The following is a 24,654-nucleotide window of genomic DNA, read 5'->3' as shown; positions in this document are numbered from 1 at the left end:
GCAACCCCATGACCACCACATTTCAATGTGGAGCAGTTAGACAGACAGTAGTTAGCAATTCTACCCAGGAGAAGGGATTAACCGGCACTGGTTGTCCAATTCTCAAGTTCGTCCTATCCAGAGCTGCAGCGTAAGGCAAGATACTGTGACAGGGTACAGACTTGTCTGTCAAATGTGACTTTTCCCCCTTTAAAAAAGCAGAGGAGGGGCGCCTGGATGGCTCAGTTGGTTAAGCGGCTGCCTTCAGCTCAGGTCATGATCCCGGGGTCCTGGGATTGAGCCTCACATTGGGCTCCTTGCTGGGCAGGGATCTTGCTTCTCCCTTGTCTGCTATTCCCCCTGCTTGTGCATGCTCTCTCTCTCTTTCTGTGTCAAATAAATAAATAAAATCTTAAAAAAATAATAATAATAAATAAAAAAGCAGAAGAAAGGGCAAACAGTTGGACGTAAAGGAGTTCAGTCCGCAGTGGATCACAGGAAAGGCAAGTAGTCTTTCAGCCATTATTAGATTTCTGTTTGGGAAAAAAACACTAAGCAGGGTTTTAGGAGGTCTGGGTTTCGATTCCACCTTTGCCTTTCGCAGTAGGGCAATCTCTCAAGCCTTTGATCCTTCATCTATAAAGGTTGTGTGTACACGATTCACAAAACCCAAATCTTATATTCTATCCACTGTGAATATTTTGACCAAGGAGGAAGAAGCCTGGAGCATCCTGTGCTAGCAATAATTATTGGCAAATATCTAAACCAGAGTAGAATGTAGGCATATCATGAGATCTGACACATGAGATACAGAATTAGGTGACCTTAAATTATGACCTGTTCTCATTTTACATCTCAAAGTACATCTTTGAGTTTGACATAGTTTAGCCTAGAACTGTCTAAGAACTTGCAGCGATAATGTTATGTCCCACTGTTTGACATTGACACTCCTGAGGTCACCAGAACAAAAACAACACTCAAGCCTTTGGCCTGGTTAACATTGGAATTCAACCAAATGGGCCAAACAGCCACCCAGAGTCTTAATGAAACAGAAGGAAGAGGAGACATACTTAGTTATTTCTTTGTCGTCGTGAACATATCTATTCCCAAAAAAAGGATTTGAGATGGCCAGAAATCTCTCACATTATTTTATATGCAACTCATGTCCTACATTTAAACGAAGACCGTGATTGTGGCTACTTCATGGCTCCAGGTAACAACGCAAGCTGATCTGGCATGGCTCTGGGGGACCCTACTTTGGCTATGTGGCCAGTGATCCCTCTTGGTCTCCATAAAAGAGAATGACTTCCCCGGGTGAACCTGGCAATCCACCACTTGTATTCCTTTTCTCCAGGGGTGAATGTCACTTCAGAAAGTTGTGTAACAGCTTAGAGCTGCTACAATCTCATCTCAGGACTCAATGAGAGTCCTTTTACTTGCTTTTTGCAGCTTCTTTCTTCCCTGTAGGGACTATTCCAAAACTTAAACTCTTTCCTCAAATCTCGTGACCATCCATGAACATTTTGATCTCAGCAAATGATTAGCCACTGAATTAATAAGAAAAACAGAAGCTACTATAAAATGAATCTGCTTAACTTTCTGTCATCTCTCCCTGCCCCAACCTACAAACTTATTGCCATTTTTACCCACCTTTCTTGGGTTCCAGAAAGACAGGTGTTTTTTCCTGTCGTCCACCCAGGGCTTGATGACATCTTCCCCATGAGCCTCACTCCCTGATGTGGTTGCCCACTCCCCTCCTGCTCCCGTCTCCTACTCTACAGGGATGCTTATCATTCTGATGGTTGTTTTCGTTTTGTTTTGTTTGTTTGTTTGTTTGTTTTTTAAAACTGCTACCCTCTCTTTGATGTGAGGTCTCCTCTAGCTACCATCCCATCTCTCTTCATTTCATGACTACACTACTACAGTCTGAAGTCTACACCAACTGCCTACACTTCCTCAGCTCCCATTAAATTTCTCACCCCTCTGCAATCTAGCTTTTGCCCTCAACACTCGAAACTGAAAAGGTTAACAAAGACCAAATCCAATGAACACTTTTCGTTCCTTTCCTTCTTGCTCCCTCTGTGACATTTGACTTGTTGCTCTTTTCCTTCTAGAAACTCTCCTCTCTTGAGGTCTTATTTTTCCTTTCAGATTGATCTTCATGAGTTGTCTTCAGTGGCTTCTTTTTTGATGTCTCCCTTTATTATTTTTTTCTGCCTGTCTCCTAACAGTTCACATGGATAAGTAATGCTCCCCAGTGAATTACTCCTCAGGGTGGTCACGTAATTTCCCACTTTCCTTCTCCTGTCACATCGATTCTGGGCTTGACCTTGTGACTTGCTTTGGCCAGTAGAACATCAGTAAACGCAAAGCCAGCAGAGGCTTGATAGGTGCTTGTGTTTTGGGGCTTGCCTTCTTAGAACACTCCTCAGAGACTGCCATGTCATCTGGATGACTAAGATAAAGACCAAGGGGAGAGAGAGAGTGAGAGAGACAGAAAGATCTACCCCAGGTTTTCCAACTGAGCCCAACCCCCAGTCAATCCACCAGATGAATAATACATTTTTGTTTTAAGCCACTATTTTTTGGGGTGGTTTGATACAGAGTAATAAATAACTGAGAAAACATGGTGTTTTAAAGATTCCTGTTAGCCTGTTTTTGTCTCATGTTGCATGTCTTTCCAAACAATGCCGTCCATGCTAACGGATTTTTTAAAAAGATTTTATGTATTTATTTGACAGTGAGAGAGGGAACACAAGCAGGGGGAGTGGGAGAGGGAGAAGCAGGCTTCCCGCTGAGCAGGGAGCCCGATGTGGGGCTCGATCCCAGGACCCCGGGATCATGACCTGAGCCAAAGGCAGACGCTTAACGACTGAGCCACCCAGGTGCCCCACTAATGGATTTAAGTACCATTCATACCTCATGATTCTTACACCTACATTTCTAGACCAGATCAGTCTTCTACATTCTCATATCTTACTTGATGGGCATCCCCACTTGAATATTCCACAGATCACCTCGAATTCCCACCCCAAAGCACTGTGTTCTACAAACTGCTCCTGCCCCTTATTCTTTATCTTGGTTAATGATGCAACTGGCTACCACTCAAGGAGGACACTTAGAAGTGAATCTTCACCCTTACTTTTTATTCACTTACCAATTATCAGTCATTCACCAAATCTTATCAAACATGTCACCTAAATATCTCTTGCATTTAATCCTTTATCTCCATCACCTCGAACGCTGCCTTGGTCAAGGGCTCTGTCATGTTGTACTTCGACCATCGGCGATGTCTCTTCATTGTCTCCTTGCTCTGAGGATTGGCTCACCCAGCCAGTACATCCATGTTTGTCCTGATCATTTTCCTGCTGACAATCCTTTAGTGGCTCCTCACCACCTATGGAATAAAGATTTCTGAATAGGCTACAAAACCCTCCCCAACCTGGCTCCACCTATATTTCCAACCTCATTTCCTGTCCTGTCCCCGTTTATGCTGTGCTTGCACCAAATTACTTGCAGTGCTGACACTAGCCATCTGCCCAGTAGATGTCCTGGACAGTTTTCCTGCCTGGTATACCTCCCCAGCCCGGCCATCTGCAGAGTCCTTGAAGACCCAGTTTAAATATCACATCCTCTGTAAAGCTTCCCCTGCCTCTCTGCGCAGAGGCAAAACCAGTCGTCCCTTCTTCTGCACTACCACTCTACCCAGTAATACCACTATTGTACGCATTTGAATTGTAACGACATACTTCGATGTGTGTCATGCCTGATACATTTGGACAAATCCTTTAGGGCAGGCATTTGCTTTATTTCTGTTTTTCTAGCCCCCAGAGAAAGTGCTTGATCACTGTTGAATAGAACACTATATTTTCCCACTTTAAATGTCTTATAAAAGAATCTAATTATAATTGACTAAGTTAGCACTATGGATTTTCATTTGTTAGTCTAGAAATGGAGACAATGAGAGACTTAGGTATGGCCCTGTATTATTGAGGGTAAGTTCAGTGATGACAAGTCACCCAATATTGGAGCTGGTAACTGAGAGGAGAAGAGACGAAGTGGCTCTTTACAGATTGGCGGCAGGGCCACTCTGGAACCACTGCCTTCACACTCCCCATAAGTGCTCCTTCCAGAAAGAGCACTGCCTTCCTCCACCACAGGGAGGAGCGGTTCTTCAGTTCTGCCTTGTCTTCCCTATGGGATGACAGCCCAGGTGACAAGCATCTAGGAACTTCTTGAGTCTGAAGGGTACAAAGAAGTAGTTGATAATTACTTCTATATCTTCCCTGTTTTTGTCTTATGGGGGCCACCTCACTTTTCTCCCTGCTTCAGGTCTAGTCTCCCACATTCTGCAACTTCTCACAGAGATCTTTTTAAGTACAGGTCTGCCTTGTTACTCTCTTGCTGGACTCATCAGTGACACCAAAACGTTTGGGGGTGACATCTAGAGCTCTCCTTGGCTATCTACTTCTCCAGTCTAATCTACTACCTCCCCCCCCCCCCCGCCCCACATGTATATAAGTATGTAAGCATTTACTGAGCACCTTCTATATGGAAGGCTCTAGGCCAACGAGGGATGCTAAAAGACAAGGCATGGTCCTTGCCCCCAACTAGCCCACAACCTAATGACAGAATAAGATAGCAATTAATTATAATCCATTGTAAACCAGTACTGATGCAGATAGGCACTCTTGGGAGAACAAAAGAAGGACAGCCAACCCATCCTGGGAGGATCAGAGAAGACTGAAGAGGAAGATTGGCTCACCCTCCATGTTCCACTCAGTATAAAATCACTTGCAGTAACAAGTGCTCACCAAGCTTTAAAACCACTGGACCACTTTGTTGTCTGTCGGGAATGCCTCCCACCCGCCTTGTTCAGATTAATTCCTGTGCTTACTCGAGACCCAGCTTGAACCTCCCTTCTTCTAGGAAACCTGCTCTGCTTTCTCAGGCAGCAAAAATCACTTCTTCCTTTATGTTGCTGTAAACCATGAGCTCCTTGAGGACAGGGAGCTAGCCAATAGTCTGGCACATGCTAGGTACTCAATAAATGTTTGCTGAAAGAAAGTAGGCATTCAATACAATGTTTGCTAAACCCTAGCTAAACATGCTATCTTTGGGAGTCAACAGTGGGGCTTTCTTTTCACCTGATATCTTGACCTTGATAATCTTGGTAGTGACTAGCAAAAGCTCATAGCAAGTAGTTCCATTATGGGTAGAACATGGAGAGTGAACTTACATATGCAACTGGATTCTTTCCCTCATGAAAAAATGACAGAGGAACGTAGATGCTGTTATTCCAGTGATGCAAGCAATGCTTTTTAAAGTTTTCTTTTTGGTGCTTCCTTTGGCATTTGTAACTCTTTAAATATCTGCACCTTTGTTTTTCTTTATATTTTCTTTTTTTAAAGATTTTATTTATTTGAGAGAGAGAATGAGAGAGAGAGAGAGAGCATGAGAGGGGAGAGGGTCAGAGGGAGAAGCAGACTCCCTGTTGACAGGGAACCCGATGCGGGACTCGATCCTGGGAGTCCAGGATCATGACCTGAGCCGAAGGCAGTCGCTTAACCAACTGAGCCACACAGGTGCCCTTTCTTTATATTTTCAATGGTAGTAAATCTTTATCATTTAAAGGCAAAATATATTGTTTGGAGCTTGCCAAAATCATTTGGATGGAAATTTGATAAATGATGAAGTAGAATAATAGTTTTAGTGGAGAAAAAGAGATATGGTCCTAAAGAGAGTTGTTTCCTATGACTTGCAAATCGGTTGCAAACACATTGTCAAAAGATGAGTTCCAAAAAGGCATCGAAGTATGTCCTCAACACTGGAATTAGTGTAATATCTGTAATTTCTTAAAGTTCATAATATTTGGAAGAACAGATAGGGCTCTAGTTTTAAGTAGGAGGTGTTCCTAGAGTTTGGGTAATTTTCAGTTTTTTGCTTGTTTGTTTGTAAGTAGTCTCTACATCCAACATGGGGCTTGAACTCATGACCCCAAGATCAAGAGCAGTATGCTCAGGGGGTCTGGCTGGCTTAGTCGGTAGAGAATACAACTCTTGATCTCTGGGATTTGAGTTGGAACCCCATGCTGGGTGTAGAGATTACTTAAAAAAAAACACAAAATCTTTCAAAAAAAAAATCTTTCAGGAAAAAAAAAAAAAAAGAGTAGTATGCTCTATCCACTGAGCCTGCTAGGCATCCCTGAAGTTACTTTGGATGTGCAAATTAACCCCCTCACCTCCCCCTGCCTCCATGAAGTATTATATATTGATACATTATGGCTATGTTTCCAAACAGAGACAACTATTCATTTGTCTAAACAGTGATGTAGCTGAACTATTGGTTACTTAGTAATATTTAGTTTCAGTTCTTGGAAGACTTTTCATTCATTTCAGGGGGCTGAGAAAACCTTTTTGTAACAGGTTAAGTTGTCTTTGGTATTTTTCTCCACTGCTTTCTTCAGGCACCCAATCCATACTTTTATGTCCATCTTCCAGGTCCCTAGTACCTTTCCAATGCCTTCTGGCTGTAAGGAACACAGGCCTGCCCTATCCCCCAAGGGCTCAGACTCCAAAACTACCATTTTGTCTAACCACTGAATCAAAACTCCCAATCTGTTAGACTGTAAACTTCAGGAAGGCAGGAATTTGGGTTTGTTTTGTTCCCTACTGCATCTTCAGTGCCTAAAACAATGCCTGGAACCTCTTAGGCACTCTGTGTTGAATGAATAAATAAATCTCTAAATTTGTTAGTCTCAGCTAGCTGTTGGGAGGAAAATGACCCATTGACCTAATTTACAATCATCTGTGAATGACCAAGAGTCCCTTATCTCTCCTTAAGGTATTTGCATACTTAAAGGGAAAGCTTGTGAATTCAAATGATTCTCATTGGGAGAACTTCAATAGTGCAGCAAATGGAGAGAAAACAGTGGAATCTAAAGGGAAGTGGGGATGGGGGGTGGCGCAGGGGTGTGTGTGTGGGGGGAGGTAGCGACTTCAGTAGGCCAGAGCTGCCTAGAGTTTGCCCCTGAGGCTCCCTGCTTTTCAAGGCCCCTCAAACTCTGCACCAGTGCAACTTCTAAAAGCTTAGAGTCTTCTCCATCATGGCTGTCAGGACAGTGGTTGGGATAAGGAGGGAGAATAAATCATGAAGGGGCAGTACAGCCGTTTTGCTTCTAGTTTGAGCTTTGGCTGTACTACTTTACCATCTCTCGTGTTTCCAAGAAAAATGTCCTACCTCTCTAGTTAAATTACAAGGGCATAAGGGGACCTCTTCAAAGTCATTTAGTACTATTTGTTGATTGAAGATTAATACACTTTCATTATATGCAGATATCATTTTTGTTTTTGCTCATAATTAGCCTTGAAACATATTTACACCTGACAGTGAGCTGGGGTATACTGTAAAAGATAAGAAATAGTTCCTTTTGTCAGTTTTATGACCTCTGAAATAGCAAGGCACTAGTGATTTCTTTGTAGACATTGTATCCTGTCTTTAACCTCTCTCTCTCCCACACATACACCAAAGCATCCCCCACATGCTTTCATTGAGAGATATAGCAGAAATGTAATGGAAATGTAAACCTAACCTCAGAATTCTGATTCTTGGTTTATGATATGGGGCTATAAAACAGGGAGAAGTTTATTTTAGTGTTTTCCAATTTTTTTATGTCAGAATTTTCTGTAATGTCATTCTTCTTTCTCTTTATCTGTAAATCCCTTGAATGAAATATTTACCTCCTTTAAAACACCACTCAAATGACAAAAGAAAGCCAAAACCAATGCATTTTAATAAATGACAATATAGTGTAACAAACCTTTAGAAAACTATTACTAATAATAGAAAAATAAATGTTTTAGTGGTTAAGTCTAGTATAATCAAAATTATTGAGTAGTTCTAGTTATTGTGTAGCAAAATGGTTTTGATTAATCTTTTGTTCAAACAGAAATATTGTGATTAATCTTAGCACTACAGGTGGTGAATGAGGAGAAAGTATGTTTTGCATAGTTTTGCAATTTTCTGTTTATTTTGGAGTCTAATGGTAGCAAGTTGCTTTACTCTATTTTAGGACTATCTTTGGTTGATAAAAGTTCCTTCCTTGATTTAACAGTAAATGTAATCTTCAACCTAATAACATCATCTTAAAGTGTACAATTGTCGACAGTTTAGAAGAATTATCATTAAAATAAATAAATAAATAAATAAAAGAATTATCATTGCTCCGTAACTTGCACACAGAAAGCGCTTGGCAAATGTTGTAGATTTATCTCCTAAAAGGAAAATTAATACAGGACAAATTTCTCCAGGTTTACTATTCCTTTTGTACCGGGAGGAGAAACGGAAGAAGAGGTGTGGACGTTAAAGGTTAGGAGATCATATAAAAGTGCCATTTTTGCCAAAGAATGATTAAAACATTCTAGTCCTGACACGTTTAATAATGGGCACACAACCTATTTCTTTGTTTCATAATGATTGCGCTCTCCCTTTTTTGGCAGGGTAACAAATTCAACAAAATCAACGCCATCTAGTTAAACTTTTTGATCTAGTAGTGGGGCCGGCTGTCCTGTCAACGAGGAGGTAGGAAAAGCAATGTGGAGAGGCAGGATAAATCTAGCTGAAATGGTATGTGTCCATTATCAATAATTTCATGTGGGAAAACCATGTCAAGCTGAAGGATAATTACAGAAGAGACATCCAAACCCCTCGAGCCGCCGCCGTCCGCGTAGCGCTGGAAACCCCTCGCTGTGGCCAGGAGGACCGCTGCTGGCTCCCAGCCGCCGCTTCCTGCCCCGGGGCGGCGCACCCTGACTCCGGGAAGGTGCCGCGCGGGGAAACGTGGCACCCTCTCCAGCCCGCGCCCGGGGCGCAGCCGCGCGGCGGCCAAGCGCTCGAAGAGCCCTGCCAGGGAGGCTGCGCGGCGGCCGCGCACCGGCCGGCGGGGAGAACCGCCCGCAGCGCCGGCGCCCGCCCGGGGACGGGAAGTGGCGCCCGGCCCGCCCTCCGCAGCCCGCGGCCCCGCAGCCCCGCGCCGCCCCTTTTCTCTCGGCCTCTCCCTCGGCCTCCGCCACCCCGGCCGAATTCTTGCATAAATTATGCCAGGCGCGCCTGACGTCAGGTGGCGGCGCGCGGGCGCGGCGCGGAGGGAGCCGCCGGCGGGCGCGCGCGGCCCCGCGGCCTCGGGCGCGCGCAGCGTGCCGGGCGCGCGCAGGCGCTGGCGTGCTGGGGCCGCGGCGGCGGCGGCGGCGGCGGCGGCGGTGGCGGCGGCGGCGGCGGCGGCGGCGCGGGGGTTGAGCCGTGGTGGTGCGGGCGCGCTCGTGCTCGGGAACTATCGGATTAAACTTGAATCGAGTGAAATTACACAAAGGAGCGCCGCTGAGGAGGCGGCCCGGGGACCCGGAGACCCTGAAACTCGCCAGAGCCCCGTTCGCCCCCGGCCAACTCCGCGCCCGTGGATTAGCCCCCTGGCCGCGGCCGCCGAGCCAACTCCGGAGCCCGTTCTGCGTTTTGTTTTCCCCTCGGCACAGGGCAGCGGAGGAGCTCTACCGACCGACCCGGTGAGCGCGAGAGTTCGCCGGGCGCCTCCGGGAGGGGCGGCGGCAGGAAATCGCTCCGGGCCGGGGCCGGGGCCGCGCGAGGAGTTGGGAGCGAGTAGTTGGGCGTGTGCGGGGCGAGGGGCGAGGGCGGGCGGGGGCCGGGGCCGGCGCAGGAGCGCAGCGCCGCCCGTGCCGTGTCGCCGGCGTCGCCGCCCGCGGGGCCCGAACCCGCGCCCCGAGCGCCGCCCGGCGCCCCAACTTTTGCCTGCGTCCGCTGGGCCGGCGGCGGCGGGGGCGCGCGGTCCGGCCGAGGGTCACTTCCTCGCATGTAAATGGCTTTTTGTTGTGCAGCCGGCGTGGGGGGGGGACGGGGGACAGGAGGGAGCGTGTCTGCGCGCGGGGAGCGCGAGCGCGTTTCCTCCCGCCGGCGCCGAGCACGAGTTGCCGGCTCCATTCGAAAGAAAAGGGAAGGAGGAAAAGTTGGGCTCCAACTCAAGTGCGAGTGGGCGATGGGCGCGCGGGCGCGGGGCGGCTGAGCGGCGGCGGCGGCGGCTCGGGGACGGCGGCGACCCCCGCCTCCCGCCCCCGCCCCCCGCTCCGGACCGACCACGCCGCGCTCGCCGGGAGCGGCGGCCGCACCGGCGCGAACAAAGTGCGTCCCTCCTGGCGCGGCGGCGCCGGCCCGCGCGGGGACGGCCACCGGGCGAGGTGGGTCGGCGGCGAGGAAAGTGCGCGGGGCGCCGCGTGGGGCGGGGGCGGCGCGAACACGCGGCGCTGGGGGCGTCCTGACCCCAACCCGTGCCGGCCGCGGGCGCGGAGTTGCGAGCCCGGAGCCGGGGGCTCTCGGGGCTCCCCGGCGGCTCCCAAGTGTGCGAGGAGGAGAAGAAAGGGAGCGGGGCCGGGGCGAGCGCGGGGAGGCGCGGCGAGGAGGGGACCCCACCTTGCCGAGCTGGCCGGGCCGGCGGCGGCGACTGCATAATAGCGACTTTAACCCCCCCGAGGCAACTCACCTCCCCCACCCCCGACCCCGCTGGGGGTCAGCTCCTGGGGGGGGGTCACCAGGTGGCCCCCGAGGTGGCTCGGGTGCGCTCTGCCCCCGCAGAGATCCGCCGTTCGGAGCGTGAACGGCCGAGGTGGCTGGAGGCCAAGCGGTCAGCGGGGAAAGGAAGGAGGGCGGCGGGGGACGCGTTGTTTGTTTGGTTCGCACCGGGGACTGGGCTCACCGGGGGTGCGGGGGCGCGGGCACCCGGTGGGCTGCGGTGCGGCCGCGTCCGCGCGGGCGGAGCGCGGCCCGGGGGGTGGGGAGGGCGGCGGATCCCGGGCGGGGGGTGGGGGGGGGTCGGGAGGCTCCGGGGAAGGAGCCGCCGGCCCCGAGCAGCCATCATTACCGAGCCGCCTTTCTCCGGATGGCTCTGCTTCGAGGAGCCCCGCGCCGTGGGAGCGCACCCCAAACTCCCGGCCGGCCGCCCGCTTTGTGAGCGCCCCCGTAGAGCGGGCGGCGCGGGGAGTGCTCCTGCTATGGGTCGGACGGTTTTCCCGGAGGTCACTTTTAGAGACTGTTCACGTCTCGATTTTAAACTAGTTTTTTTCCCCCCTCTTCTGAACAGACAATGGACAAAAGAAAAGTAGCAACCCACATGGAGAGTTTCCTTTTGAATTGCTAGAATTAGATACACTATCCAGCTCTCCACTCGCTAAGTATACTTTTTAGTTTCCCATTGTATATTATCTTGCAATCGATTTAAATAACTTATCTTGAAATATGTCCATCCTCTGGGCTCGATTGCTGGGGTATGTTGAATAATTTATTTTAAAAGGATTTATATGAAGGCCCTGATTTTTATTTTCTAAAAATATTAATTTAAGCCGTCTTTGCAGTGGGCAATACCTTTCAAAGAGGTTGAGTGTATTTCCCCCCCAATTCTCTCCCAATAACGAGAGGGGGGAGTACTCACTATACGTAATCAAATAGGGGGAAAAAATAGTTCTCTTTATTTCCTCACAGATAATTCTAATGATGACAAACAAATCTTAGTGACTACGACCTTAACAGCATGGGAACCTGGTTTATCCCAGTTATAATTCTATTTAGATTGTAGTAATGTGTGAGTAGTAGGTAATTCTTATTTCAGAAATAACTTGAGCAGTGATTTTATGAAGTTGAATCCGTCTCCCAGCCCCCAGAGTACATCTGTCGCGGAGTGTTTTTGTCTTGCTGTTGCACAACAGAAGCCCTCCAGTCTTTACCCTAAAATGGCAGCTTTCATTTGACTGGGGCCCATTCATTGACAATGATAATAAAGAGGCTGAAAGCTAGATGCTTGGGGCACGGAGCAGTACTCGGTTTGCCTTTCTAGGTGATAATAAGTAGGAGACATTTTATGTCTTCCAGATTTGCTCATGAAAAGTTTATTTTCCCCGGAAAAATCTGTACTGTAGAAAAAAGTTACTAAGTAAACAGAATTTGGAAATTGATAGGGACTTGCAGTAAATTTTAGGAACCGAATTTTCTTATTTTGCCACTAGTGGGAATATGACATTCTCCCCTTTTTGATGACCTGATAAAGAAAATAATGGATTTTTGTGAGGCTTATAACAGGTGAATTTCCTCACCATGACACTTAAGAATTATTTTCCAGCACTATATTTTATAATTTATATTCTCTTGATACGTTCTATTTTTTTTCCTCCCTCTGTGCAAGCCAGTAAATTGAAGCCTGAGGAATTCTAGGTTTTTCAAGATTCAAATGAATTTTTAGGTAAGAAATGAATAATAATATAGACTGGCATGGGAATTCCAAACTAGTTATATTGGTTTAATCAATAGGTGTATTTTTAAGTTAATTTAAAAAATTACTTCCTTTTCTGTGTCTTTACATGGAAGTTAGGATAGAAAAATGATACAGGTTGTGTATCATACGTGATGGTGATGGTTTAAAAACTCAAACATTATTTTCCTCTTTTGAGGAAACGATAACGCCTTTCCCCCAAGTTTAAAATATAGAAGTCAAGTTTAAAATGCATCTAGTAACTTATTTTTAAAATAGAACTTTCATAGATTCACCTGTATTTGGTTTAGTTTTTAATCAGTGGGACTTATAGGACTATTTCCCAAACTTTTTTTCATGAGAGTCTTTCTTTTATTGAATTAAAATGAATATCGCGAGGAGTACCTTTATAATAATGTATCAAAGAAACGTTACAGCTTTCTCATACAAACACAGTCAATAATGTGATATTTATAGTATGGTTTTTAAGCAATTAGGTCAAAAGAAAAAGAGTGTTTTCATCTGTGAGAGAATACAATCTGAGTGCTTCAGTGTATAAGAGCAATCTAAGTGCTAAGGTTAGGAGTAGTTATCTCAGACCTAGGTTTACAACATTTTATTCCCTGTGCTTAAGAAAGTTTGCTTGCGGTAGAGTCGCCATCCATTTATTTACTCTTGTTTCAGTGTTCATTGGTAAGCCTTTCAGTGTGTAAATGCCAAATACGAGGCAGGGCTTTCTTTCCCTCAGGGAGTTTACTGTCTAGTGGGAGAGAGAGTTCTTCAGGTAACCAAATACTCACATTTAACTTTTAAGGTTAACTTTGGAGGTAGTTATCTTTCATCCTTTATTATCCATATATGGCCTTTCGGATTTGATAGCAGACACCAGGGCCATCTTATAAACATCTATAAATAAGGCATTGCAAGAATAAAAATGCTTAGTCAGGGCTGAGTAAAGTGTGTGACTACAAAAAAAGAAAAAAAAAGGCCTTAAAGCTTCAGCTTTGTAATAAAGTGATTTACTTTCAGTATTCAGATGGTTTCTAGATGTAAACAAACAAGAACTTAAATAGCTATAGGTCACACAGCTAAATTCACTAAAAAAAAGATGGTGAAGGAACATTTTGGATGATGTTGAGATGAAGTCAGGAACACATTGGCCCTGTGTGACTCTCATTGTCTTCCCCATTCGTATGGACACATTTGTGTATCTTTTAAAAAAAGCTATTCTTTTTTCTATCACTTGAAATTCAGAGTTTAGTATTATATCTAATCAGGTTTCTAAAGTCATTATAGCTTTATTTGGGTGATAAAATTTTCCTTTTCCTAGAAAACTTTATTATTTTGCATTGCTTCTTAAAAAAAAACAACCCTTTGATATTCAAAGATGATGGATGATGGCAAAGTATAAAAGAAATTGGGAGTAAATGATCACCTAATTTTTCTACAAAAAAAGAAACTGTCATGTTGTATTTCAGGTTGGTTTGCAATTATGACAGGCAGAAGACCATAGCTGATTATGGTGGTAGTTAGGAGCTAGGAAGGTAATTAAAAACGCTACTGCTGATCTTTTATATTTTACTTTTATCAATATATTAAAATTCTTAAACCACACCTTTGTGATAAGAATAATGAATAGAAGTAGGAAATCATCAGGATATCGTCAAATAGAAATTTATCTTAAAATCATTAGTGAATCTTTGGATATTTAGAGAGTGAGGACCTTAGAGAGCTAGTCTAACTTTCTCATTTTACAGATTAAGAAACTAAAGCCCAGAGAGATTAATTAAATGAACTGCCTCTGGCTGGTCACCCAGTATTACAGGGCGGTCTTGGTCCTGGTTGTCTGCTTGGTGCCTAGCTTGGTGCCAGTGTAGGGGAGGTACTGGGTTTGTTTGTGTTGGATGACTGAACTGGCTCTGCAAGAGTCTCGCTCTCCCTCTTAGGTTCTGATCAAAAGTACCTTTGGCTTAAGAATTCAGCGCAGCTCTTAAAGGTGTTCTTAAGCCGATAATTTATTTGTCTCTGCTATGTAATGGTTTGGAGGTTTTTTGTTTTTTGTTTTGTAAAACTGATTATCCATATAGAAAAATGTAGAGATAATTATTCCAAGATTTGATTACTGTTTTCATTTTAGAAGCTTGTGTTCATTATCATAACTAGATTTCTGTACCTTTTTAACTAACGTTAGGTGACTGAAAACATGATTGTTTTCTCAGTGAAGTATTTTTAGAGGGTTCTGTTAAAAAATAATGTAGAATAGTAATACAGAAGCATCACTTGGTAGTAAAAGGCTGATTGGTCCTTGGGCATGTTTGCTTATGCCAGTGTGGAATTGGTGACACTTTCTTTAGTGGCCCTTTTAGCCCCTAAAGTGCTGTAGGTGTCAGGCTTGGCTCTAGCGGCAAATGACTGTGGACTACGATTAGTTCTCCTGCTTTGTTTTCTTGTTCATCCACTCAAGTATTTATTGGGTACCTGCCACCTGAAAGGTGCTGAGTTGGGAATACAGGGGTGCAACAAGAAGATGGGGTAGACCCAGACAAAACCTAAGTAAAGCAACCGGACTGTCCTAGGTGCTATGCAGTGGATTTTGGGAGGAGTGAGAGTGACTTGGGGGCGTATCTAGCTGGGGGGGGGGGGTGGTGTCAGCCCTTAGGAAGTGGCTATAGCACTGCCATATAAATGATGCTAGAAGAGGAGGGTAGCATTAGCTAACCTCGAGGGAGGTAGTGTGTTTGAGGTCTACAGAGAGCAGCTGCATGAGACTCAAGAGACAGGCAGAGGCCAACTTGGGTGGGGCCTATGGAATACGGAATTTGGGATTTGAAAAAAGTTACAGAGCCACTGATGAGTATTAAGCAGTGTTTGACATGAACAGATTTATTTTCTGAAGAAGATTGGATTGATGGGTGGGGCTGAAGAGGTACAATACGTTAGGGATAGCATCCAGCCTGCTGTTGTTATGGTCCATTTGATGGGGAAATAATAATGGTTTGGACAAATTGATGGCCGTGGGGATGGAGAAAAATGTAGTGGTGTGAAAAATACTTTGGAGGTTTGATGAATAGGACTTGAGGATAGATTTGCTCTCAAGGAGAAGAAGGTGTCAGGGAATGTAGGTTTCTAGCATATACACTGCTTGGCTAGCTGACTGGTTGAGGCAGGGAGCACCTCATGAGGACCAGATTTGAGGAGGGTGTTTATTAGCTCTTATAGCGTATGACTGAGGTAGTAGATAATGGACCATGATGCCATTGCTCAGCTTTCTTTCCATTGCTAGTGGCATTCCAAAACTTCCCCAAAATGATCTGCTAGGTTCCTCAAAAGGTGGTATGTGGTGAGTCCACCAAGGAGTGCTGGTGAAGGTCAATGAATTGGGGGGAGGGGGGGTGGTGTTGAGAAGAAACCTTTGTTATTTGCCTAATATGTGGCACTTTGTTACTTGCTTGAGATGTAGCACTTTGTATAAGTTTGCTCATTAAAGACTGAGAATAGAATCCTATGGTAAGCAGACTTTGCCACATTTTGTTCTTCTGTATCTCCACATTGTGATGGTGGCTTTCTGTTGCTAGTTACGTATGGACACAAGGTGCTCAGGTTCCCAGCAGGTAGCCAGTGGGTCCCACTGTGCTCAGCCAGGGGAGTTAGTTGTATTTTAGGAGCTGGTTGCAGTCGTACATGGGTGTGGTAGAAATGATACAATACCTAAATAATTGTGGAGAAAATACCATCCTACGTCAGAATCCTTACCTGTTTTTTAGTGGAGGATGTGTAACTTTGCTATTAAATTATCTTAAAAGCCACTTTGTTCAATTATTATAAAAAGTGGATTATACAGCATGGTTGGTAGCAAATGAGAGATGCCAACTGATAAATCCAGAAAAGCTTCTAATGAGATAAATTATGAAAATCCTGAACGTTTATCTTGAAACAGTTTTTGAGGGAAGTGTTTATATTTTTGTGTTTGTTAGTTTATGTAGGTAACGATATTACCCACTTATATTTGTTATAAATCAGACTTTGATCTTGGTGTGCATGAAAGATCCTTCCTGGGACTCCTTGCCTTTGGGTAGGGGTCTGTTTGAAAGGCACCTTCATTGACATTGTTCTTTGTAGGCTTCTCTGGTGGCCAATGTGACATGGTCGAGTCTCCCTGAGTTGTTCCTGTCTCCTTCAGAATAGGTAAGATCGTGTGGCTTCACAGGCGAATTTAGGGACGTAGATTGATTGTAGGGACATGCTTCATGTGAAAGTTTTACCTCTAGTTGTTCTGCGCGATTATTTGGATAAGTTGAAACCTCAGGAGTAGTAGGTTTCCTGTGGTGGAATAGAACAGCTGGGCACGCTTAGTCTACCTTCCAATAGGCTGTTGTCCCCTACTCTGTGGCAGTTTGCTTGTTGCACTCTTTCTTCAACTTGGTAGTTTTAAGTTTTTCAAAAACTTTTTAAGATATATTTTTTTGTTTGCTCTCATCAGCAGTGTATTCTTAAAGTTTAAGAAATCATTGCCTTCTCAGAGGTGTAGACACTAAATGGAAAGCTGCGTGCAGGTTCCTGTGATGTGGGTTTTAGTGGAAGAATAAAGGGGATGTTTATTTGTCCCACCCCCTCCCACCTCCAGTCTGCAATGCCCGTGAGAAAGCAGGTTTGAGTTTTCCACCATGTAGCTCATATGTGGGGTGTGAGGCGGGGCAGGTCAGGTAAGGAGTCACTGTCAGCATGGGGACAATTGGGACCTGGATTGCCACATTGAGACTTTGTGGAGGGAAAGGCAGGCAATTAGACACTGTGTTAGTTTTGACATGTCATACTCCCCCTGGTATCCACCACTTAAAATAGTCAAGAGATTTTTACACTGTAGTTGCAGTAGGTCTGATAAAGGATACGTGATACCTCAGTAATTAATTTTTTCCCCTAGTCCTATGGCAAGTTGGGGGACTACTTTAATCTTCTAAAGAGTCCACTTTGTTCTCTCTTTATTCTTCTGTAAGATACCCATACAGAATCTGTTGGTGTTTAAAACATAATTAGCAAGTGTACTATTATTTAAACACACCTAAAAACTATCATCTTTAACGTGATACTAAGAGGTGAATGGTGAGAAAGTCCCTTATGGAATTATAAGCATGCTTTAGTTTCCAAGAAGGTTCCTTCCATTGCACTAAGTGAATAATAAAATCAATTTGAGCACAGGTGTACAATCAAAGATATGCTTTGCTGGGTGATGTATTTTAACGTGTATGGGTCTAGAAATTACTTTATTTATGGATGGGACTAACATATTGAAACTGTTAAGCCTACATCCTCAAGGTGAACATTTTTGAAACCTCTCTATTGCAATATTTTATATTCTCGTATACTTGACCTTGTTTGTGCTTGGAATTTTACTTTGGCCCATTGCAGGTGTATTGATCTTGTCAGAAAAATCATGCAGACTCATCTTGAGAATTTAAAAATCTTAAATTAAGAAACTTTATTTTTTCTATTAGGTTGTGTTGGGGCAATCAGCTAAAATGGTGTAGAAATAACAAAACAACATTATAAATAACAGTAATAACCGTAGCTACTAACCAGCAGTTAGTTATGGAGCATTTCCAGTCAAGTAGGCATTATGCTAAGTGTTTTAATGGATTGTTTCATTTACCTATCAGAACCTAGGAGATAAGTAGAATTACTATCTCCATTTATAGATGAGGAGACCTCGGTTGAGAGGTTAAATTGCCCAGGACCTTACAATTCTAGCAAGTGATGGAGGAGGAATTTGAATCTAGATTGGCCAGTGTCCAGAAACTGCATGTGTAACCATCTTGCTCCATTGTGTCCTCGACCAGCTCTGAGACCACCATTTCTGAATTAATAGACAAAGGTCTGTTAAAAATACTGGCAACACCCGGTCATCCTGTATCATACCCTGTTACTGGATCCAGTCAGTATAGGTTATTTCTGTCCACACTTCCTCTGTTTGTGTCTACTGTATTTGTGGGGCCAGAGGTCTTGGCGTCTAAAATGAGTAGGTCCCATGCCTTTCACTCTTTCTGCCCTTCCTCTCCCATGGAGGTGAGAACAGTTGTTCTTATGGAGGTTTTATTCTGTGGTGGCTGAGAACTTGAGTTCTGACATCACGTCAGAGAGTGAGTCTGTCCAGGGTTATGGTGGAAGATTAATGAAATACTTTATCTAAAGCACTTGGTATAGCATATGGCATATGTATTGAGTAGTTATTGTTAGCTTACTCTTACTCATTGAGCTTATCAAACCATATATCTTGATTTTATTTTTAATCTAAAAAGTCCCCGTAACCCTAAATTATGACTGGAAAGAATAAGTGGCCTGCAGTAGTGACCGGCTATCCCATCTTCACTTTTCCTCAGGAGTAGGCATAAAATTATATGTGCCCTTGTCCTGGTGTATAACTAGATGTTGTTTAGCTAACTTGTTGGTTACTGAGAGGCAGTTGAGATATCCCAGCTACTAAAAAATGACAAATTTGAGGGACTAGTTCTTCCTTTCGAGCTATAAGATACCCATCTGCAGCCTGAATGGTGGCCGTCTCACTAGCAAACCAGTCACTCCTTCTTTCCCCCAAACCTGCACTTCTCCCGAAATGCTGGATGATGTGACCCTAGAAAGTCAGTGGTGTGGGCATATTCGATCAGTTCTGGAATAGAACTTCCCAGTTCAGACTGGAGAGCTACAGAGTGTTCTTATAAGTCTTCAAGTCGCTGAACATTTGATTCAGTCCTGTCCTCTCCAAATTCTCTTTATTGCTTAAGGAAGAAACAAGAAGGGATCTAAAATGAAAGTAGATTTGGGGCCAGGATTTGGAGTAGCCACAAGACAGTGGGAGGGTTCCCTTCCTCTGGAAGGGTAAGGCTCTGGGATAGTTTCCTTGGAATTCCACTGCTATCCAGACTGGCATGACAATGGAAGAGATGGAGTGTAGACAACTTTCATTTTATTTTCACTTAAAAGTAACATTTAAGGGCAAAATAAAATGGTGCGGCAAAATGTAAACACTTGATAAACATGGATGCATGGGAGCTCCTTGTACTGTTCTTGCATCTTTATTGCAAGTTTGGGAAATTATATCAAAATCAAAGTTTCTTAAGTAACAGTGACTGACTCTAAGGGCTTGATCTCAGTAGCTAACACTTACAGAGCATGGATTTTTTGTGAGTTCACATATTGCTAAACTCCTTATTTACATGAACTGTTTTCATTGAATCCTGAAGTAGGATTAATCAAAATGCTGAGGTAGAGGGGCATCTGGGTGGCTCAGTCGGTAAAGCGTCTGCCTTCGGCTTGTGTCAGGATCCCGGGGTCCTTGGATCGGGCCCTTCCACACCCTGCTCGACAGGAACTCTGCTCTCTCTGCCCCTCTCCTGCTTGTGCTCTCTCTCTCTCCATGTCAAATAAATAAATAAATCCTTAAAACAACAAAAAAATGCAGAGGTAGGAACAATGCATGCCATTTTATAGGCGAGGGAATGGAGTTTTAGAGATTAATAAATTTGCCCCAAATCACAGCTGTTAAAGGTGGAGTTGGGATGCAAATCAGGACAGGCCCATTTAGTAGCCTGTGTGTAGCATTAACCTCTCTCAGAAGCTGCTTTGGATGGCCTCATCAAACAAACGAATGCAGGCCTTAGAAGGGTAGGGTGAGCTTATCAAGATCTCATGTACCCATGCTTTGGAGGGCTGCCTCCTGGAAAGAAATTGAGAGGCAGAAAGGTGTCTATTAATGGATTATAATCAGTGAAGTTTCTTTTCCTCAGATATTGTATCTTATTAATTGCCAATGCTTTCAACCTAAAAGACACATGTTCATTGCAAGACTTCCTGGTGTCCCAGCCCTGTTTTTGCTTACCAGTCCAGGACCTAGCCAACATTGGGGTATTCAGCTTGCTACAGAATTAGCATTCCCGAATGTTCCTTCCCAGTGTTTACCCAGATGTAATTCACTTAATATCTTTCCCTCATTACACAGGACTTGAGTTGCCCAGGCAGGAACCCAGGATGCAACTTAGTCTCGCAGTCACTTATTCTTCATAGATGCTTTAACTTGTGTGAATATGCATCCTCCTTGTCAGCTGCTTCTGCTAACACACAAGACAGCAGGCCATCTTCTCCAGCCATGCAATGCCTGGTTTCAATTGGTATAAAATTCAAATGTATACAATCGGTAGACTTGTATCTTATGCAGTGGATGTGTGTTTCTTTTCCAGAGGATTAAAAAAGAAAAGAAAGAAAGAAAATGTCCTAAATGCTGCTACTGCTTTGCCTCATAGAAATATTCTGTGGTGAAACGTTTCTATGTTTTCTTCATGTTTATTGTTTTTTTTCCCCCTTCACAACTGAAGAAACTGTTGACTAGCTTGAATACAGCGAGCTTCTAGTTGAAACTTAAGTTTTGCCATTTTTTGGTGCGATTAAAATTTAAATTTTTGTCTTGATTGTGTTAAGTTTCAGAGCTGGGTTTATCACCAGAATTAGCATTTAAGTTTTCCATTTTCCCCCTCATTAAAAAACAAAAACAAGTATCTGGGCTGGTGTTATAAGGAACTTTGTGGCTAGTATGGGCTGCTGAGAGCCATTCCATTTAGCTGCTCGGGTGCAGCAGGATAAGGAAGCATCTGTCTTACATGTTGTCAGATACAGTTGTAAGGACACAGTGCAGTAACATAGTCGGGTGCTTTCCCCACACAGGTGAGCCCACCGGTGGGGACACTGCTGTAACTGGATTGCTGGCTGGCAAGTGTGTGTTGTCATGATGTTGGACTTTCTCTGTGCGGGGGCAAAAGGCAATGTGCTGTCCAGGGAGCTGCACAGGAATCCAGGCTTTTGCGAGCAGAATGGTTGATGTTGGGACCGACTGTCATCCTCTACAGCTCAGGCTTTTCAGAACCTTGGGAAATGCCCACATCATTGGTATTTTCCTTTATGGGTCACTGCTGCAATAATAACGGCAATAATAATAATGCCTTCCCTTGGCAGACCTGAAAAATGACTGTTTATTACCTTTGCCTTCTCTAAAAATGACTACTTGGGCCAGCTGTTGGCTCTAGTAAGAGATCTGACTTGTTTCACCTACTAGGCTAGAGGTGAGAAAATGGGTCAATGATTCAAATGATTCGAAGCACTACAGCAGTAATTCATATCCCTTTGAAATTTACCTGTGCATTTCTTACTCTCCCAATGTTCTCCTTTGTGAAAGGAACTCCACCTTTCCCTTTTCTCACTGTTTTGAAACAGTTGCATGGAAAACAATCATCCCATCATTCTTGGGGCAGAAAAGCAGCTTTTTAACAATGTTTTTATCTCCTCCTTTCCGCTTTCTACCTTCCACCTCACCAGGATTCAGAAGGTGTATGATGTTGTTTTGCAGAAATAATGCATCCATTGGTCTTTAAGGAAGAGTGGAGTGGTGAGCTGGGCTGTGGTAGCTTTTTCATCTCTTTTCTTCATGGGACCCATAAAATGAGTCCATTTAGGTGATTTTCAGGATTTTAGGTAGTTATTTTAAAAGTTCACATGGTAAGATTAGAATAACTAATAAAATAGATATTTGTCATGCTTTAGAATTGACACAGGCATCTGGGGTGCTTGCTAAAAATGCAGATTCCTCCACGCCCATCCTACTGAATTGGAATCTCTGTGGGCCATCTAAAATCTGACTTGTTATCTCCGTTTCTCTGATGTACTCTAAGAAGCCACACATTTAGGCAAATGTGGTAGTTACACAGTGGGCATACCCGGGAAATACAAAACAATTGAGAAAAAAGGAAACTCAACTCATATATTCTTAAAGATATTTTTTTTGCAGCGTTGCAAGTACTGTTATTCTCTTAAATGCAAATGAGCGAAATGTAGCCGCTGTTTTGGTGTGTGTGCCAATTAATAGAGAAGGTGAAGAAGGGCAGATGGGTTAGGAGTTTAAAAGCATAGTCCATTTTAAAGGGGGTGTCAAAAAGGGATGGAGAATAGCTTGTTTTGTATTTATTTGCTACATTCGATTTTCCTTCCTGCCACAGAATAATTAAAACTTCGTTTTATGTGTAGTTCTGGTTTACGTGGTGGGGGTATGAACAACGAATAGGCTACCATGCAGCAGTAAGTACTAGTTTTAGGCAGCCCATTTCAAGCCAGTATCATTTCCAAGGACATGTAATAACTTTAAAATGAGAGTCCTCTCAAAATGTAATTTGGCGAGTGGGTTAGTGCTGTCTTTGAGGACTTGTTAGCATAATTCTCCAGAAGAGACTCAATGCTCATGTTGAGGGGGTGAAAGAAAGCATCCACACTGAGGCTTTTTCTTAGCTCTCCTCCCTCCCTTTCTGGTTTAGGGCTCACTAACGACTCTGTCCTCTCAGTACTCGTCTCCCTGGACCCTGGCACAGAGGCTCCGTCAGGGTCCTGGCCTTGCCTCCCCTGTTCCCACAGTTCCCCCTTCCTCTCCTTCTGGCTCCCTACACACAGCCTAATGCAGGGCTTCGATCTTGGTCTGCTCTCGGGCCTACTTCAGGCCCACAGCCTCAGCTCTTGTTTCTGTGGGGTGAACTCCTAAATCTGTATTGTTTCCAGTATCTCTCCCATGCTTCTATCCTCGATGTCCCCAACCTGTCTAAAACCTAAGTCTTCCTAACACCTCCTCCTTCCTGCCAAAGCATAACAAAAGCCCGTAACTCCAAACCCAGTTCTTTCTCTTGAATTTCGGTTCTCCTTCTCAAGCCTGCACCATCGTCGGCAGTCCCTGGCTCCCGGATCTTGGCCACTGGTGGTGTGTTGCAGGCTCCTTCTCTTTCGAGGGTGCCCCGTCCTTGTGTCCTGGCATCCTGGCTTCTTCCACTACATTGCACTCTCCCTGACGCCCGCTTGGCTTTTAGAGCGCAGTCCCGGGCCTGCTGGGCCATTGCTGTCATTGTTACTTGCACTGGAGGAGAGCCGGGCAGTAACCAGTGTCTGGGGGAACGCTCCCTCCCCTTCCTGTCCTTTTGCATCTTCCTTCTGTGCCGGGGCTGCCACTGCCTGCATCCCACCACCCGGACTGGGAGTGTAGAAGGAGCTGGCTGTGGGGCGCGGCTTCCTGCGAAGCGTGGGCCCTACCTCCAGCTCTGCTCCTCGTAGGGCCACCTCCGTGACAGAGGCCCCTGCACGCAGCTGGGCCTGACGAGTTTACTGTTGAGGCTTGGGCTCAGGCAGTGCGAGGTTGCCCTCAGTGGAAGGTAGCCCCCCTTGCTTGACTGTCTCCCAGGTAGTTCAGAACGTGGATGGGGAAGAGGAGGTGAGAGTTATTCTGGCCTCCTCAGACCCCATCATCATGGTCCTGGCATTTGACCCAAATGCGGTTTTCCACGGTGGCATTGTTTGGGTTAGGTACGGAAGATGTGCTGTGGGTTAATCCCGTGTATTTGTAGGTTAGCACAGTAATGTCCGTATTCTAAGATTGTGTTGGAGGGAAAACTGTTAAACTAGCCCCTGAAATCCTTTCGGGAGGGAATTGCTGGCTGAATTGGGCGTGATGTAAGTAACTCCTGGAGTGGGTGATGTTAGCAGGAGGAACCATTTGGTGACACTGGATCTAGGCGGATGCCTGACTTCTGAGCTCGCTGTGAGTACAGCAGACTTTTAGGAATGGGGTTACAGAAAACTGGACCTGTCCGAATCCATGTTAGAGTGAGCTTTTACATAAAGGGCCGTGCCCATGTCAGTTCTAGGAAGGACTTTAATGAATGCAAAGACATGGCCAGTAATGGGCAGGGAAAAATTCAGTAATGTTTTCAGATTTACATCTCTAAAGAGAAAATGGCAATTTCTCTGTGAGGTTTATAATACAATCTTTTTGGGTTTTGGGAATCTGGATGTGCCTGATGAAAGCTGTTATTTCCTTAACTCCTTTCAAAGGTAATAGAATTATGAGTATGCAGATCTTTAGAATATTTTTGCTACCTTTTTAGTATGACTTTGATGTTTGTGAAGGTGTGCCCGTATAAAATTATAAGTTCCGTGGGAGGTACTAAAATTGTTACCCATAGCTGGGAAGTGCAGGTTAATCCACATGTGACAATGTGAACAGGACAGCACGGTGTGTAATTAAGTGCTAAAAAGGTGTGATGCTGTCAGTCTAGTAGCAACTGGAAGCAGCCAGTGCAGGGCTTGGTAATGGAGAAAGAAATCAGGAGGTCTGACTTCACTGTCTTTGATAGGTTGAGGTAGCTGAGAAATAATACGAACAAAAGCATGGAGACACCGTGAGCCATGGGTGCTGGCCAGGTGCTGGCTGGGAGCAGACGGCTAGCCCAGAGTAACCTGCAGGGGCCAGCGCAGGGGACTTTGATTCCCAGTGCCCTCCCTGGGAGAGTAGGAGTGGG

At 44.8% G+C, this 24,654-nt stretch overlaps 1 protein-coding gene and 1 long non-coding RNA gene across 7 annotated transcripts in view; one reads left to right on the top strand and one right to left on the bottom strand.

Annotated features, from left to right (window-relative positions):
- Nucleotides 1–1,116: 1,116 nt before the first annotated feature.
- On the bottom strand, nt 1,117–10,716 carry LOC123858206 (uncharacterized). 2 transcript variants are annotated; one of them, XR_010410692.1, is made up of 3 exons: nt 10,526–10,716; nt 3,137–3,376; nt 1,117–2,434 (listed from the first exon to the last, which is right to left on the bottom strand). It is a non-coding gene; the product is annotated as an uncharacterized LOC123858206 (long non-coding RNA). The 2 variants fall into 2 exon arrangements; XR_006794113.3 differs by lacking the exon at nt 10,526–10,716 and adding an exon at nt 8,666–8,993.
- Nucleotides 9,213–24,654, top strand: part of CHD7 (chromodomain helicase DNA binding protein 7) — a 188,773-nt gene continuing 173,331 nt past the window's right edge. For 2 of the 5 annotated variants that reach the window (XM_064588285.1, XM_045896507.3), the window contains exon 1: nt 9,213–9,536. The gene's annotated coding sequence lies outside the window, so the exon portion shown is untranslated. Of the gene's footprint in view, nt 9,537–9,957; nt 10,224–24,654 lie in introns of those variants that run through there. The other 3 variants (XM_045896506.3, XM_045896500.3, XM_045896505.3) reach the window with 2 other exon arrangements.

The sequence above is a fragment of the Mirounga angustirostris genome, unplaced genomic scaffold (assembly GCF_029215605.1).
Source record: "Mirounga angustirostris isolate CCGP_5_RB_7025 unplaced genomic scaffold, mMirAng1.0.hap1 SCAF_4, whole genome shotgun sequence".
Taxonomy (NCBI): Eukaryota; Metazoa; Chordata; class Mammalia; order Carnivora; family Phocidae; genus Mirounga; species Mirounga angustirostris.
This window is presented reverse-complemented; position numbering and strand designations above follow the sequence as displayed.